Raw genomic sequence first — 18,036 nt, 5'->3', positions numbered from 1 at the left:
AAGATCCACAATCTGAACCCAAATGTATCTACAGCTGCAGAAACACCCCAATATGATCTTAAAGAAACCTCAGTGTAGAGACGTCTGAAATGATGAATGATACTGGAACAGACAGAGAATGTCCAAGAAGCTCAAAGACAAACAGAACTAGAGTTAAATATTTAGCAGTGCACGCCGCTGCTGGAAGGGGAGCAGAGTGTTGTGAATTTGGAGCAAAAGCTCATTGTTTTCACCTTTTACACATTCAGCATCTTCACGAAGACCATTGCAGCACACAGTCATCATTAACGACCTTGATCATAAACTCTGTGCTTCACTCATCTGCGATATGCAAGGAGATAAACACTGCATTGTTAAATTGTATCACTGCAATTTACCAGCTAAAGCCAAAAGCTTGATGCGTAGTAACATATTACAGCATGTGGTTTCCACTCGCACTGTCAAACACTCTGCACTCATTAATTATGCCGTGCAAATGACTTGCTGCTAGGTTTCTGAACACTTATTTTAACTATTGGATTCTGTGTTTCATACACTATGGACAAAACTATGGACTATGGACCTGAAATCAAGGGTATTAAGACATAATTTATTCCCTATGGGATTTATTTGATTAACTTTTAATGAACTCGTTATTCACTGATTGATTTGATGAAAATATTTCTAAATTCAGCTTTACTGTAATCACTCGGATTGATGGTATATTTGAAGCTGGTATATGTTCTTAGGTGTTTTCCTGAATGCTGTATGCTGTATTTTTTTGTTCATGATTAAAATCTGCTACTAATTATTTGTGCAACCTGGTGAAATAAAGCAAAAGAAAACTGTAAAGAAATATACAATAAATTATATTCTGTTCTAATTCATCATTCACCTATTCATTAATTCATAGAGTTCACAGCAGTGTGTCAAATACCCACTTGTAATGAGGGGGTCCCTATGTTCCACAATATGGGCAAAACACAAGTCATATTTTGGTATTACGAAATATAAATTACAATTTAATACTTCTAAATAGCAATTTAGATCACTACTGCATACTCTAAGCATAACATAATTAATTAATAAAGCTCATCATACAATATGTACTACTCACATTTCCAACAAAAACCGGGCCTCACATAAGAAGCACTGTCCATGAAGCAGCTGCTATATTTGTGTTAACAGGAAAACAGAAGTTAAAGGCTCCTTTTTGGGGAAGGGTCTAAAGCAGCTTGGAGTAAGAAAATAGTTGCTGTTCTCTCTAGCAGGGCAAACAGGAGTGAGATAAGTGACCAATTCACTATAGAGCCACCTTGTGACAGGTTAGTGCAACTTTCCAGGGCAAAACAGGCTAAAATAAAATATATATATATTTTTAAATTCACTTTTTCACTGTTGTGGCAAACTCAGTAAGGTTAACAGATACCATAACTATACAATAATATTATTTTTTAACATGTTTTTATGGACCCCCCCAAAAATTTGTTTTTGGCTTTTTTAGGGTGCCAAAGGGTTAATTAGATTGTCATGGACCCTGGAGGTCCCCCTGTACTTTGCACCTTGCTTTACAATCATGGCTATTCTATTATTTTCTGTTATCTTCTATTAAAGGAAACATCTACTATTCTGGAGAACTGCAATTATCTCTGATTTGTTTACGTTCAGAAGCTCCATGTCTTTTAAAGTGGAACAGTATGTTTGAGGAAAAACAGAATCTTGTTTGTATGCGGCTGAAGTTTAACTGTTTTTAAGAAGTTTTTCTGTACGTTTTTATTCACTGTTTGAATTACGAGACAAATTTATTTGTAACTTGAGTTGTTTGGTTTTGTAGCACTTTCGCTCTGTGTTTACTTTCATGCAGTTACCCATATTCCGACTAACATAAAAAATATGTTAATATTACCTGCCTATGAAGCAGGAATAGAGTGATATCTTCATTGCGGTTTGTGCTTTTCAAACTTTGGAATTCTTTCTGTTGCATAAAAATTTCAAATGACTTTTAACTGCAGTGAGCGAGGCCTAGCTTACCGGACTGAGACATTATTTTTTTTTTTGCCATTTACTGACACTGGGGCGTAAAAAAAAAACAATAGACCTTTTTCAAGCATGCAAAGAGACCTAAGAGCTAGGAAATTGTAAGTAAACATATTATGAATTTTATAAAATGTGTTTTAAATTACAAATGAATATCCCCTTTTAAGGAATATGTGAATATCTGATTGTTTTTCCTTCCTTTGCAGAAATGACAAAATCCAGTCCACTGAGATGGCTTAACACTACATAGTAGCACACTGCTGTGAGAATTTGTTTGCATTCATGTATAAGAGCATTAGTGAGGTCAGGTTCTGATGGTGAATCATTGGTTCTAGATCATTAACAATACTAACAATAACCAACTCAAAATGTGTTGGGTTGAGCTCCTTCACTGCAGGGCTGTATACCAGTCTATTTGACATTTAAGAAGGTTTCTGGTTTACAACCACACCCATCTTCCTCACTCAGGTGTAGTGGCTCCACTGCTGTGGTGAAAGTTTCAACAATCAACTCTGTTAATGTAGTGAGGAAATGTCTGGTTTTCAGCCCAGACACGTCCTCCTTCCACATTTTCCTAGATGTCAGCCAGTGATGGAAAGAATCCAAAGCCAACAAGTCACCAATTTACTGCAAACAACACACATACATGAGCAAAGCCCTGCACTGTAAACAAAAAAATCCATAAAATTTACGGTAAAATATTGGCAGCTGTGGTTGCAAGAATTTCACCATAAAATATATGGTCACGTTTTGACACTGTAAAAAGAGCCATAGTATTTACATAAAAATAACAAAGAAACATTGTTTTGCCATAAAATTAACATGTAAATTGTGTGACAAATGTGAGAATGGAGACTGTGACATAGCCATATTTAGATATAGCTCAACACAGAAAAAGACAAAGAAACTCTGAAAATCACAGATAATATGGAGAAGCAAGGCATGCTGGGAGCTCCATAATGAGTCTCAGCTCCTCCCAGTACTTGGACACTTGTATCGCCCTCTAATGGTTTGTGCATTTAACAGTGAAATAAGGTATTTTTCACAGTAAAGAGATGCAAAAATTTGTATTTTGGCTGATAAAAGCTTTTATGTTATTTCACTGTTACAGAAACTGTTTTTCACAGTGTGCAAAAGGATGGTCAAGAACCCACAGAGCCAGCCGACAGCATCCTGTGTCCACATCTACAAGGTGGACCAACAAGGTAGGTGTGTCTAACAGAGTGGACAGTGAGTGGACACAGAACGATCCACCACCCAAATCATACCTACTCTGTGGGCGTCCTGTAGTAGTCCCAGTATGGCCTGACCATTGAAGAACAGGATAAAATGGGGCTAACAAACAACTTTAAAGCTATGGCTGATCAGCAACACACTGATACATCCACAAAGCCAAGCTGCAAGTTCTTGTGTATGGAGTAAAGCTATCTATGAACATCAGCAAAGTGCATAGGTGTCATGAACCTGCTTTAGACTTTGGAAGATGCAGCTACTTCCAGTGGGATTCAGTGAAGTGGTAAAACCCGCTGCTGAATCTCTGTTGTAAATGATGCTATTTTGAGCAGAAGAATATAATGCTACTGTTTTAGGAGATGGATGGTCTTTCATGAGAATCAGTGTCTGAGGTCACTTCACACTATCTCAGGTCTTCCCATGGTCAGTTCTTTGCTTCATTGGCCAAAAACTGGGTCAAGGACCACAGTTAATTCCTCCCCACCCTTGCTGTCTAAGATCCCCTCCCTGAAGAGTCAATTACCAGCAAAAAGCAAAGCACAAGCAAGAGGCCAAAGCCCAGAGTACTGACAGAGCCCTGGCCCTTCACCTCTGGCTGCAGAAAACAAACATATCAAAAACGTTTTTAAAATATAACACAACAACATGGATGAATATCTCATATGTTATGTGCCACTTATACCATGTGGCATGACTGTCCAGGTTTATAAAAGGGGAAATGAATTTTTCTCTTACCTCAGATAGACATGCTCAACTAGGATCAGCAGCTCTTTCCTAAAGAGATAAAAATTCATTCTTTTCAGAATCACTGGGTGTAAAAGAGGAACACGCTCTGGACAGGGTGCTATTCCATCACAGAAGGGATAAACAGTGATAATTAAATGATTAAGATGTGAGCAAATACACTGAGAGTGGACTGGTTTGTAAGGCACTTGCCTTGTTGTAAAGAAACTTGCCAAGTCAGAGTTTTTAATAATAAAGGTACAATAGAGGTTACAGTAGTATCACTAAAGATACAGTTTAAATTTTTGTGAATTTCCCCACTGTGGGATTAATAATGGATTATCTTATCTTATGTACCCTTAAATGCACAATATTGGTTTTAAAGTTCAGTTGTGTTCCCTAAGGGTGCATCTCTATATAAGGGTGCATTACATTCTCTTCTCCAGACAGAGAGGGGGATATCTGTAATCTTCCATTACAGAACTGTGCACAGCAAATTCTCCAGTGTTAAATCAACACTATTAGTGTTAACTTAACCTTAAGAGTGTTAAATTAATACACTAAAAGTGTTAATTGAACACTAATAGTGTTGATTTATTCATTCATTCATTGTCTGTAACCGCTTATCCAATTCAGGGTCGCAGGGGGTCTAGAGCCTACCTGGAATCATTGGGCGCAAGGCGGGAATACACCCTGGAGGGGGCGCCAGTCCATCACAGGGCAACACAGACATACACACACATTCACATTCACAGACACTTTTGAGTCGCCAATCCACCTACCAACGTGTGTTTTTGGACTGTGGGAGGAAACCAGAGCACCCGGAGGAAACCCAAGTAGGCACAGGGAGAACACACCTACTCCTCACAGACAGTCACCCGGAGTGGGAATCGAACCAACTTTATTAAAATAAAATAACATAAGTTCTGGAGATGGGCGGCATGGTGGCGCAGCAGGTAGTGTCGCAGTCACACAGCTCCAGGGGCCTGGAGGTTGTGGGTTCAATTCCCGTCTGTGAGGAGTGTTCTCCCAGTGTCCACGTGGGTTTCCTCCGGGTGCTCCGGTTTCCTTCCACAGTCCAAAAACACACGTTAGTAGGTGGATTGGTGACTCAAAAGTGTCCGTAGGTGTGAGTGTGTGTGTTGCCTTGTGAAGGACTGGCGCCCCCTCCAGGGTGTATTCCTGCCTTGCGCCCAGTGATTCCAGGTAGGCTCTGGACCCACCGTGACCCTGAATTGGATAAGCAGTAACAGATAATGAATGAATGAATGAATGAAGTTTGGAGATGAAACTGGGCGTATGAAATCAATGCAATTTTAAAAACTACAATTATAACAGATGGAGGTACAATAATGTTTCCCAATTAAAAGGTACAGAATATGTATCCTCAAGTGTGGTACAACCACAGTGTATTGATAGTAAAAGGAACCAAACGTCTCTTTACCTGCTCTATTTTTACTGTCCCAGAAACATACAGTCATTGTCCAAAGAAAAACATGCATCACCAAAATAGTAGTTGTATTGGAGAGGGAAACACATTCTTAGTGTTCAGTAGAAATCATGTTAAAAAAATATTTGATTCCAAGTAATTTTTGAGCATTTGTATTGGTCAATTCGTTATAAAATTTTCACACAATGTGAAGGACAGCTGCTGGGTTTAAATGACGTAAATAATAAATCGGCAAAAATTAAGATACCTGTTTCATGAAATGGTGATTAATTCACTGCCTGTTGATCGAGACCTTTTTTTGAAAATAGTATTTGGTCTACCTTACTTCACAGGTCTCCCAGTGTCCATAATGATGGTAGAATGGATGTTAGCACAAGTTCCTGGTTTGAATTTGCTGATAGAGGAGTCCTGGTGCGGGCATATTCACACTGTGCAAGGTGCAATCAAGTACAATCAGGGCTCTCATCATTCTCCTGTTGAAGGTGCTGTGTTTGTTTGGAGTGAGTGGAGTGTAAGAGTATTCAAAGCGGATTGTGGAGCGGTCAGAGCTGACCCCTGTTGTGTTTAATCAGAGGAACAATAAACACCGTTCATATGTTCTTTATATTCCTGTTCATGTGTAATGTTATTCCAAATAACAGTCTCTGGCCCCAACGAACATCTTGGAATGCCTGGCTATTTTTTACTGCAGACAGTACACATCAAACACACACACAACATGAGTGACACAGCACTGTTCACAGAGAACAGAAGATGAAACAGTGAGGTAACAGACCTGGGACAAAGCAATAACTTCATCCCTCGAGGTGAACCTTCAGGAGGCACAGAGTAAAGTGGGCTGCAGCCACATGACTCTCCTCACTCGGGTTCAGGGTTATATCTCTGAACCTTAGTCTGCAGTGTTATTAACTACACTATTACAGCTGTGCCAACCTTCAACTTCATTACTATCTGATGCTAAAAGTGTAAGTGCCCCTTATTTCCTGAGTTAGGTGGAATATACAGAGGTAGGGTACTCTGTCTAGGACCCTTCATCAAGACTCACTACCTCCACTCACACGTGGAGTAAATGGCACAGAGAGCTCATAAATTACCCAGTGCCATGTGTCCTGTCACTTATTAGAAATGGGTCAGCATCTGATTGAAGGGTCCAGATATAAAGTACATCTGTCTGATTTGTCTTTTGTTTGTTGCCCTACAGAGATGTCTCCGGGAAGGCGTGAAAATCCCATTTGTCATCTTTCTGGAGCGTGGAAAACAGGTGAGCTGGCGGTTGTGTTTAAGGAGTCCTCTCAACATCAAAAGACCATAAGCCCAGGCCAGTGCCTTTGATCATTAAGGAAGCAAGGAATGTAAACACTTGTCCAACTCCTGTTTGATTTGTTTTAATGAGTGCATTGTTCATTTATTCCCGCAATATCCACTTAAGGACAGGCCAACTTTAATTTAGTGCCTGGAGCCAAGAGGGACTAGTGATTTTCTTGTGTGGATTGAATGATAAGCTGTAATTATATGATTATCATTGGCCTGTCACAAGAGCCATTTTGTGGTTGATGTATTGTCCTAGAAATAATTGAGATAAATGATATTACAGTCATTGATTGTCATCTTATGCCACCCACATATTAGATAATAAGGTACTCCACCACTCAGCCCTATTATAAATATATGGTCCCTATATATATATATATATATATATATATATATATATATATATATATATATATGGTCCCTACTAGCAAAAGTATAATAATGAAACTACACTTCTTTAAAGAGCAGTAAAATGTATGTTTGTGTTGGAATTGTTAAAGCCCTTATTGCTGGACTGACAGCTGTCCACCAACTAAACTATATCCATCCTTTGGACAGTGTCCTGTGTCACTGATGAAGGACTAGAAGACGGCCGACACACACTGTGCAGCGACAGATGAGCTACCGTCTCTGACTTTACATCTACAAGGTGGACCAGCGAGGGAGGAGTGTCTCACAGAAGTGGACAGAGAGTAGACACAGGGTTTAAAAACTCCAGCAGCACTGCTGTGTCTGATCCACTCACACCAGTACAATACACACTAACACACCACCACCACGTCAGTGTCACTGCAGTGCTGAGAATGATCCACCACCACATCAAGTATCTGAAATTAGACATGGGTTGTATTTAAAAATGTAATATCAGTGGGACACAAGTGGCATCCAAATCACATCTGCGCAGATATACCGTCAAATCCAGGTTGAAACTAAAAGCGTGTAACCTTCAAGCCCTGTTTCTGGGGCGGAAAATGATCGCAGCACACTGCATTATTAAACTGTACGCTTTTCTCAGCACATAAATTCCCAGCCATAAGATGACAGGACCGGAGGAGGTGAGATTCCCTCACATGGATTTCACACTACTCAGGCGAGCTGGAGAAAATAGCAGGTGCTTTTGTTTAGAGGCTCAGACAGATGTTGGGTCGGAACTGTATGTGATGGGGTTGTAATGCAGCAGCTTCATGACAGCAAGTAAGATGAAAGCTGTGTCTAACACCATATAGCACCAGAGACACTCTCTACTTCAGGCCAATGGGAGACTGGAGTAGGCTTTCAGTCTTGCCTTGGGGGCAGTAATACTGACAGTGTCTTTGGGGTCTTTATGAAAGCTGAAAATTCATGTCAGGAGAATTATTTTAATGCAAACAGACAAAAAAGAGCATTTAAAGAGGTCAATGTTGAGTGGCATGGTATTCAGGATGTTAACACATATGTTTCTGTGACATCACAAAACAATGAGTTTAAAATGAATGATGTATTGGTTGCATTGTGTTGTCTGTTGACTGTGTTAACTGTTCTCAGTTTAGACACACTTCTCTACACAGACTGTGTTGTCAGATTCGCCTGTGTTGTCTGTATTGTCTATATTATGTGTGCAAACACTGTTGATTGATTGTGTTGACTGTATTTCAGGGCCAGCTTTAGCCTGCTGTATTAGGGTGTGCTGGTAGAAATAATAAATGGCCAATTTATGTGTTATGTATATTTAATATGAACATGTAACATAAACCTATCAGCCCTAACATTATGACAACCTACTTTCTACAGTCATTGTCCATTTTCTCAGCTCCACTGAGAGGGCTATTTGCAACTGTATCATGTTTGTTATATATGTTTGTTATCTGTGTTGTGTGTATTGAGTTTGTATCTGTGTTGAGTGTGTTGTCTGTATCGTGTTTGTTATCTGTGTTGACTGTGTTGTGTGTATCGTGTTCGTTATCTGTGTTGACTGTGTTGTCTGTATCAAGTTCGTTATCTGTGTTGACTGTGTTGTCTGTGTCGTGTTCGTTATCTGTGTTGAGTGTGTTGTTTGTATCGTGTTTGTTATCTGTGTTGTGTGTATCGTGTTCGTTATCTGTGTTGGCTGTGTTGTCTGTATCGTGTTTGTTATCTGTGTTGACTGTGCTGTCTGTATTGTGTTTATCTGTGTTGACTGTGTTGTGTGTATCGTGTTCATTATCTGTGTTGACTGTGTTGTCTGTATTGTGTTTGTTATTTGTGTTGACTGTGTTGTGTGCATCGTTTTTGTTATCTGTGTTGACTGTGTTGTCTGTATCGTGTTTGTTATCTGTGTTGACTGTGTTGTGTGTATTGTGTTTGTTATCTGTATTGACTGTGTTGTGTGTATCGTTTTTGTTATCTGTGTTGACTGTGTTGTCTGTATTGTGTTTGTTATCTGTGTAGACTGTGTTGTGTGTATCGTTTTTGTTATCTGTGTTGACTGTGTTGTCTGTATTGTGTTTGTTATCTGTGTAGACTGCGTTGTATGTATCGTTTTTGTTATCTGTGTTGACTGTGTTGTCTGTATCGTGTTTGTTATCTGTGTTGACTGTGTTGTGTGTATCGTGTTTGTTATCTGTATTGACTGTGTTGTGTGTATCGTTTTTGTTATCTGTGTTGACTGTGTTGTCTGTATTGTGTTTGTTATCTGTGTAGACTGCGTTGTGTGTATCGTTTTTGTTATCTGTGTTGACTGTGTTGTCTGTATCGTGTTTGTTATCTGTGTTGACTGTGTTGTGTGTATCGTTTTTGTTATCTGTGTTGACTGTGTTGTCTGTATCGTGTTTGTTATCTGTGTTGACTGTGTTGTGTGTATCGTTTTTGTTATCTGTGTTGACTGTGTTGTCTGTATCGTGTTCGTTATCTGTGTTGACTGTGTTGTGTGTATCGTTTTGTTATCTGTGTTGACTGTGTTGTCTGTATCGTGTTTGTTATCTGTGTTGACTGTGTTGTCTGTATCGTGTTTGTTATCTGTGTTGACTGTGTTGTGTGTATCGTGTTTGTTATCTGTGTTGACTGTGTTTCTGTATCGTGTTTGTTATCTGTATTGACTGTGTTGTCTTTATAGTGTTTGTTATCTGTGTTGACTGTGTTGTCTTTATTGTGTTTATATCTGTGTTGACTGTGTTGTGTGTATCGTGTTTGTTATCTGTATTGACTGTGTTGTCTTTATAGTGTTTGTTATCTGTGTTGACTGTGTTGTGTGTATCGTGTTTTTTATCTGTGTTGACTGTGTTGTCTGTATTTTGTTTGTTATCTGTGTAGACTGTGTTGTGTGTATTGTGTTTGTTATCTGTGTTGACTGTGTTGTCTGTATTTTGTTTGTTATCTGTGTAGACTGTGTTGTGTGTATTGTGTTTGTTATCTGTGTTGACTGTGTTGTCTGTATTTTGTTTGTTATCTGTGTAGACTGTGTTGTCTGTATTGTGTTTGTTATTTGTGTTGACTGTGTTGTGTGCATCGTTTTTGTTATCTGTGTTGACTGTGTTGTCTGTATCGTGTTTGTTATCTGTGTTGACTGTGTTGTGTGTATTGTGTTTGTTATCTGTATTGACTGTGTTGTGTGTATCGTTTTTGTTATCTGTGTTGACTGTGTTGTCTGTATTGTGTTTGTTATCTGTGTAGACTGTGTTGTGTGTATCGTTTTTGTTATCTGTGTTGACTGTGTTGTCTGTATTGTGTTTGTTATCTGTGTAGACTGCGTTGTATGTATCGTTTTTGTTATCTGTGTTGACTGTGTTGTCTGTATCGTGTTTGTTATCTGTGTTGACTGTGTTGTGTGTATCGTGTTTGTTATCTGTATTGACTGTGTTGTGTGTATCGTTTTTGTTATCTGTGTTGACTGTGTTGTCTGTATTGTGTTTGTTATCTGTGTAGACTGCGTTGTGTGTATCGTTTTTGTTATCTGTGTTGACTGTGTTGTCTGTATCGTGTTTGTTATCTGTGTTGACTGTGTTGTGTGTATCGTTTTTGTTATCTGTGTTGACTGTGTTGTCTGTATCGTGTTTGTTATCTGTGTTGACTGTGTTGTGTGTATCGTTTTTGTTATCTGTGTTGACTGTGTTGTCTGTATCGTGTTCGTTATCTGTGTTGACTGTGTTGTGTGTATCGTTTTGTTATCTGTGTTGACTGTGTTGTCTGTATCGTGTTTGTTATCTGTGTTGACTGTGTTGTCTGTATCGTGTTTGTTATCTGTGTTGACTGTGTTGTGTGTATCGTGTTTGTTATCTGTGTTGACTGTGTTTCTGTATCGTGTTTGTTATCTGTATTGACTGTGTTGTCTTTATAGTGTTTGTTATCTGTGTTGACTGTGTTGTCTTTATTGTGTTTATATCTGTGTTGACTGTGTTGTGTGTATCGTGTTTGTTATCTGTATTGACTGTGTTGTCTTTATAGTGTTTGTTATCTGTGTTGACTGTGTTGTGTGTATCGTGTTTTTTATCTGTGTTGACTGTGTTGTCTGTATTTTGTTTGTTATCTGTGTAGACTGTGTTGTGTGTATTGTGTTTGTTATCTGTGTTGACTGTGTTGTCTGTATTTTGTTTGTTATCTGTGTAGACTGTGTTGTGTGTATTGTGTTTGTTATCTGTGTTGACTGTGTTGTGTGTATTATGTTTGTTATCTGTGTTGACTGTGTTGTCTGTATTTTGTTTGTTATCTGTGTAGACTGTGTTGTGTGTATTGTGTTTGTTATCTGTGTTGACTGTGTTGTTTGTATCGTGTTTCTTTTCTGTGTTGACTGTGTTGTCTGTATCGTGATTGTTGTCTCTGCTGACTGAGTTGTCTGTATCTATCTTGACTGTGTTGACTGTGTGTAGGTGTCACCCTGAGAATGACTGGCACCATCTCCAGGCTGTATTCCTGCCTTGTGCCAGTGATGCTGGGTAGGCTCTGGACCCACTGCGACCCTGAACTGGATAAGCGGTTATAGACTGTGTTGTCTGTATCGTGTTTATTTTCTGTGTTGTGTGTATCGTGTTTGTTATCTGTGCTGACTGTGTTGTGTGTATCGTGTTTCTTATCTGTGTTGACTGTGTTGTCTGTATCGTGTTTGTTGTCTGTGTTGTGTGTATCGTGTTTGTTATCTGTGCTGACTGTGTTGTGTTCATCGTGTTTCTTATCTGTGTTGACTGTGTTGTGTGTATCGTGTTTGTTATCTGTGCTGACTGTGTTGTGTGTATCGTTTTTCTTATCTGTGTTGTCTGTATTTTGTTTGTTATCTGTGTTGACTGTGTTGTCTGTATCGTGTTTGTTATCTGTGTTGACTGTGTTGTCTGTATCGTTTTTCTTATCTGTGTTGACTGTGTTGTCTGTATTTTGTTTGTTATCTGTGTTGACTGTGTTGTCTGTATCGTGTTTATTATCTGTGTTGTGTGTATCGTGTTTGTTATCTGTGCTGACTGTGTTGTGTGTATCGTGTTTCTTATCTGTGTTGACTGTGTTGTCTGTATCGTGTTTGTTGTCTGTGTTGTGTGTATCGTGTTTGTTATCTGTGCTGACTGTGTTGTGTTCATCGTGTTTCTTATCTGTGTTGACTGTGTTGTGTGTATCGTGTTTGTTATCTGTGCTGACTGTGTTGTGTGTATCGTTTTTCTTATCTGTGTTGACTGTGTTGTCTGTATTTTGTTTGTTATCTGTGTTGACTGTGTTGTCTGTATCGTGTTTGTTATCTGTGTTGACTGTGTTGTCTGTATCGTTTTTGTTATCAGTGTTGTGTGTATCATGTTTGTTATCTGTTTTGAATGTGTTGTCTGTATCGCGTTTGTTATCTGTGTTGTGTGTGATTGTGTTATCTGTATTGTGTTTGTTGTCTGTGTTGACTGTGTTGTCTGTATTGTGTTTGTTGTCTGTGTTGTCTGTATTGTGTTTGTTGTCTGTGTTGTCTGTGTTGTCTTTATTGTGTTTGTTATCTGTGTTGTCTGTATCGTGTTTGTTGTCTGTGTTGACTGTGTTGTGTGTATTGTGTTTGTTGTTTGTAGCGTGTTTGTTATCTGTGTTGACTGTGTTGTCTGTATCGTGATTGTTGTCTGTGCTGACTGAGTTGTCTGTATTTATCTTGACTGTGTTGACTGTGTGTAAGTGTCACCCTGTGAATGACTGGCACCATCTCCAGGCTGTATTCCTGCTGGATAAGCGGTTATAGACAATGAATGAATGAATGAATGAATGAATGAATGTGTTGACTGTTACCTGCATTGACTATGCTGTATATTATTTCACATCAGCCAATAAGTTATCCCAGGAAAGGAAACTAATTAGCCAAATTAAACTCTTTCCAGTGGCATAAAATGACCAAAAATAATGACCTGTGCTGACTGTGCTGACTCTGTGCTGTAGTGTTATGTGGCTCAGTGAGATCAGAGGAGAAAGGAAGGTCATTCTCTGTGGTAGTGCTGCCAGTAATTGGCCTATAGGGGAACACGCAACAATAATGACCATTGTCAGCCCTTTCTGAATCTGCCAGCGTGACACTGCGGCTAGAGGCAGATGAAAATTATACAGCTGGATATGTGTGTGTGTGTGTGTGTGTGTGTATTTGCACATGAATGAAAACATAGTTCCCTACATTCTGGACACACTGATTGCGAGAGAAAGCATGGTAGTTTCCTGAATTAAAAGATATAGGTATTTGCTTAGGGCCACACAGGGGTGCGTGAGGATATATGTCTCTTAAAGGAGCAATCTGTAATATATTTAATGTCCTCACTCATAAACTATCCAGGGTGTGTAATCAGAGACTAAGGAAACAGGTTAGGTTGAAGTAAGATGCTGGCCAATAACATCAATAAAACTCTTAAAATGAATCATTTAAGCCTCGTCTAGTGACAAAATTTAATGTGAAAAAGGAGAGTAAAAGTTTGTAAATGAAGGAAAATGGCTGTGGCTCTTTAACTTATTGCTATTTGCGTAGTGTAGGTATTTTAGTGAAAAATGTTCACTTGGTTTGTATGTTTTAAATGAAGAAAGTCCTGAAAACATGTTAGTGTTATCTTCAGCCTCAAAGAGCTCTCTTCAGCCACCTATTTAAGGTGGAATAGTCATCTATTTAAGGTTTCCTTTTCTCTTGGTATCTTTTCTCTACGCATTCTATCTTCCCTCTTTTATCTATGGTTTCTCTATTTTCTCTTTACTCCTTGCCCTCTGTCTCTCCCGTTCTTTTCACACCATCTCCTCTGCTCTTCTTCTTCTCTCCTCTTCAGTATTCTCTCTCCTTCTTGATTTGCTCTTTCTCTTATATCTGCGCTTTCTCTTGTTCATCTTCTCTCCTTGATCTATCACTCCTTCCAACCCTTTCTTTTCTTGTCATTTCTCTCTCCTCTTCTGTCTTTTCTTTGTCTTTTACCTCTTCTCCCTTGCTTTCACTCTATTTTTCTATCAGTGCTTTAATTACTTCCTTTTTTCTGTTTGCCCTCCACACTTTCCTCTTGTTTTCTCCCTTTTCTCTTCCCACTCTCTTGCTTCTCTTCTTTCTTTTCTGTCTCTCTTCTTTTCTTTTTTGCACCCTCTTTCTCCTCAGCTTACCTTTCTATCTCTCGCCCCTGTTCTGTTTTTGCTCTCTCGTATTTTTGATTTTGTTCTTTCTTTGGTTATTTTTATTTTTTGCTGCTGGTCTCCTGTTGTTTTGGAGGAGGTAGACCTCCTCAGGGATGAGAGCCATGACCTCCAAGGTGAGCTTAACTGTTTAAAATGAGTAAATATAATCAGTGTTACACTGGGTCATTATCATAGTTCCTGGTGGAGCGATACTGTACTGAGCACTGAGTATTGTCTGAAACCTTCCTGTGATGAACTGTTACAGAATGACAGTAATTTCAGTTTTTGTGAAACGAAACCTGGAATGACGTAGTGAGTACTCAAGAACCCGCCCATGCTCCTAACAACAGGTGGAGCCTTGTGTGTGTGATCTGTGTAATTGTCTGTACTTACTCAGAGGCTGGTCCTGCTGTGGCCGCTGTGGGCTGTGGTTGTTCACTGGATTAAAGAGAAATTAATGAATAACAGTGATTAATGAACACAGATTAATGTTGATCTTCATGTTTACATGGTTTACAACGTTATTAAAATGCTGTGGTCTGTTTCTCACCCAGAATTCAGCAGGAAATATAAACATATTCACAACACATCACATATATGAGGTGCCTTGCCATTCGCTATCATTTATTTCCATTACTTTTATTAATAAATTTAGGTGGAAAAACCAACTTACTTACTTATAATGCAACAATGGATATAAGGTGACAGTCACTTTAATGTGGCAGAGCATTCAGTTTATCAGTGGATTTAAGGTTGCAGTAGATGCTCAGCAGGAATGTCATCCTTTCACCTTAAATGGTGCAGGCCCAGACCATAACTGCTGCACTTTTTAAGGTGGAGCAGGTAAATTAAAACATTCATTCATTCATTCATTATCTGTAACCACTTATCCAATTCAGGGTCACAGTGGGTCCAGAGCCTACCTGGAATCATAGGGCACAAGGCGGGAATACACCCTGGAGGGGGCGCCAATCCTTCACAGGGCAACACAGACACACACACACACACACACACACACACACACACACACACACACACACACACATTCACTCACACACTCACACCTACGAGTCGCCTATCCACCTACCAGCGTGTGTTTTTGGACTGTGGAAGGAAACCGGAGCACCCGGAGGAAACCCACGCGGACACAGGGAGAACACACCACACTCCTCACAGACAGTTACCCAGAGCGGGAATCGAACCCACAACCTCCAGGTCCCTGGAGCTGTGTGACTGTGACACTACCTGCTGCACCAAAACATGAAGCTGGGAAATAATTACTTGATGGGATAATAATAATAATACGTGATAATGATAATGATAATGATAATAATAATGATAATTAAGTGATGGGAAGGTCTCCCAATTTTTCAAACAAAACAAGCAAAACAACAAGAAAATGGATTGTAGAATAAATTAATTACAATTAAATAAAGGAATTTCATTAAAAGCAAACAAAAACAAACACCCCTTTTGCTGCTTTCCTAACTTTAAGGGTGAATTCCATTTTTTATTTTTATTCCTATTCCATGCTTTTGAGTGTCAATCTTTGAATGGCATTACACAGTATATTGGTTAAAATCTACCCCTACGTAATTGAATGAGCTTCCAAGACATGCTCTCCAAGGTGGAGGTTTTTGAAAACACCATTGTCACTGTTTGCATGTGTACAAGAAAAACTGAGACTTTTGGAAACACTGACATCAGATTCCCACATATGTATAAGTGATGTGTATTAGAAATATATAATGCACTGTTAAGATCTAGATTCAGTCATTTCATGACTTGTATAGTGCACTAAAGAGGGAGTATGAAGTGATTTGTGATTAAACCTGTGATTTTTCTCTCATGCTTTGTGGTGTTTTGATGTCTTTCTTAAGGAGGTACTATGCTGGACTGACATGATAATGCAGCCTTATTTATATTCGTTTGGATATTTTCAAAAATGAACAGAGGAAAATCCCAGTTTTTAAAAATGTCTGGATCCATTTGGATGGAACCTCACTGTGTGGTTTCTGACACATAGCTAGTTGTCTAACATCAGTATTGGTCTCTCTCTCTCTCTCTCTCTCTTTCATTCTCTTGCTGTCTCTCTCTCTTACATGCTAACATCATGCCTGTCTAGCATCAGATTAAGTCCTGTTAAAATGCAGATAACCTTTTTAGATTATGTCTACTGTCAGTTTGAGGTTCTTCGTAGTCTCCTTTGGCACTTAATCATCATGTTACAAGCCTTCTCTCAAGTCATTTTTGACTACATTTTAGACCCCCCCACACTACAGGATAACTGGGCCAACTTTGAGGCAGATTTACTCCTCCAGACAACCGCAAGAGGTCTCTCAGTTTCTGGGTGATCATTCCAGAAGATCCTGTAGTGTGTGGAGTCCATAATCCAATCTTTACTCCTCCGATGTTCCCCCAATGCAGTCGGGTCTGCCTCGATTGTGAATTGTAAATATGAAGCATGTTCAATGTTCAGTTTATGACTCACTGTCCTGTAGTGTAGGTTGGACATTTTATTCAGGTGTAAATGCAAAGTCAACATCTGGCCTGAAAGATAGTAATCCGAAGTGAGCTGAGGTAAAGGCAACTTCAACAGAAAGCATTCACCACTAGCGCAGCAATGGTTTCTCTGTCATCCGCCATATGCTTTACATTTTAGTTTGTGAGAAACTCAGGTCTAATCTTGTGGCAGTTGGAAGGAAACGCCTGTGAGGTTTTGAGGATCAGAGCTGTTGATTGTTAGTTCACTAACAGTGATCAAACAGATCTGTGAAAAATGTCGTTATGTGTGAGGCGTCTCACATTTTCAACAACAGTTAAGATTTTTTAACATCTTTAGCGTGGGCCTAGCATGAAAGACTGTGTCCAAGATTTGTGCAATGAGAGCTAAATATAACTGGCATTCCTGGAATGTGAACTAAATATATTTGTGGATGTTTACAGGAATCTTGGGCAACTCGAAAAAATCTGCCTTAAAACGTCTTCTAAACCTAACCCTAAGCTGACCCCTTACCATCAGCCTGCCCATAACACTAACTCTAACCATAGCCATAACCCTAAACCTAAGCTCCGTTGTAACATTCTCCCACAACAGATTTTCTCAGGTGCCTAAAATTTTGCACAGTGCTGTGTGTACTAATTTTGGAGACCTGGTTTAGCATTTTAGATGAACACTTTCACTTATCTTCTAAATGTAAATGAGACTATAGAGCAAGTCCAGAACAAAGTAAAATAATGAAAGCTTAGAAATGAGAACAATAAACCAAACAAAGTCCCTAAAACCTGTCAGAACCTCTGCCCTCATCTCCACATAAGAGGTGGACTGAATTCAAGGTCATTGTGAAGCAGACCGGGTAGAAGCAAATGATCAAAGCAGAGTTCGGTTAAGGTAGAAGTGTAACATCAAAAAGTTAAGCGAAACCACTGGCCTGACTTGCTTAAAAGTCACTTTCATATTCAACCTTTGGTGATCCTCTAATGTTACAGAGCTCTTTAATTCTCTGATGACTCTCAGCAGTATCAGGAAGTTCATTGTGTAACATTGGGTGTCTCTCCGGATTTCAGTGGTAATTACATGAAATGAATACCTTAATTAAGCAAACGTGTCTGATAGCGGCATATTTGTCCTGGGTGTAGTTTATATTCCTGGATCATAGTATCTCTCTCTCTCCTTAACCACTCTCTCTCTCTCTCTCTCTCTCTCTCTCTCTCTCTCTCTCAGATAATGAAATCGAGCTTTGTGGTACCCTTGCCACATCCTTTCT

The sequence above is a fragment of the Hoplias malabaricus genome, chromosome 3 (genome assembly GCF_029633855.1).
Source record: "Hoplias malabaricus isolate fHopMal1 chromosome 3, fHopMal1.hap1, whole genome shotgun sequence".
In the NCBI taxonomy this organism is placed as follows: domain Eukaryota; kingdom Metazoa; phylum Chordata; class Actinopteri; order Characiformes; family Erythrinidae; genus Hoplias; species Hoplias malabaricus.
This window is presented reverse-complemented; position numbering follows the sequence as displayed.